Source organism: Bison bison, unplaced genomic scaffold (genome assembly GCF_000754665.1).
Source record: "Bison bison bison isolate TAMUID 2011002044 unplaced genomic scaffold, Bison_UMD1.0 scf7180017864357, whole genome shotgun sequence".
Classification (NCBI taxonomy): domain Eukaryota; kingdom Metazoa; phylum Chordata; class Mammalia; order Artiodactyla; family Bovidae; genus Bison; species Bison bison.
This window is the reverse complement of record NW_011494929.1, coordinates 854969-855847: the sequence shown is the minus strand read 5'-3', so window position 1 is coordinate 855847 and position 879 is coordinate 854969.

The following is an 879-nucleotide window of genomic DNA, read 5'->3' as shown; positions in this document are numbered from 1 at the left end:
GCTGCACTCAATATGCCAGCAAATTTGGAAAACTCACAAGTGGCCACAGGACTGGAAAAGGTCAGTTTTCATTGCAATCCCAAAGAAAGGCAATGCCAAAGAATGCTCAAACTACCGCACAATTGCACTCATCTCATACGCTAGTAAAGTAATCCTCAAAATTATCCAAGCCAATATGTGAACCGTGAACTTCCTGATGTTCAAGCTAGTTTTAGAAAAGTAGAGGAGGCAGAGACCAAATTGCCAACATCCGCTGCATCATGGAAAAAGCAAGAGAGTTCCAGAAAAACATCTATTTCTGCTTTATTGACTATACATATATATAATTATATATACAATATAATGTATATATATACCTATATACATTATATACATATATATATATATAAATTATCTATGCCAAAGCCTTTGACTGTGTGGATCACAATAAACTGTGGAAAATTCTGAAAGAGATGGGAATATCAGACCACCTGACCTGCCTCTTGAGAAATCTATATGGAGGTCAGGAAGCAACAGTTAGAACTGGACATGGAGCAACAGACTGGTTCCAAATAGGAAAAGGAGTACGTCAAGGCTGTATATTGTCACCCTGCTTATTTAACTTATATGCAGAGTACATCATGAGAAATTCTGGACTGGAAGCATCACAAGCTGGAATCAAATTGGCCAGGAGAAATATCAATAACCTCAGATATGCAGATGACTCCACTCTTATAGCAGAAAGTGAAAAGGAACTATAAAGCCTCTTGATGAAAGTGGAGAGTGAAACAGTTGACTTAAAGCTCAACATTCAGAAAACGAAGATCATGGCATCCGGTCCCATCACTTCATGGGAAATAGATGGAGAAACAGTGGAAATGGTGTCAGACTTTATTTTTT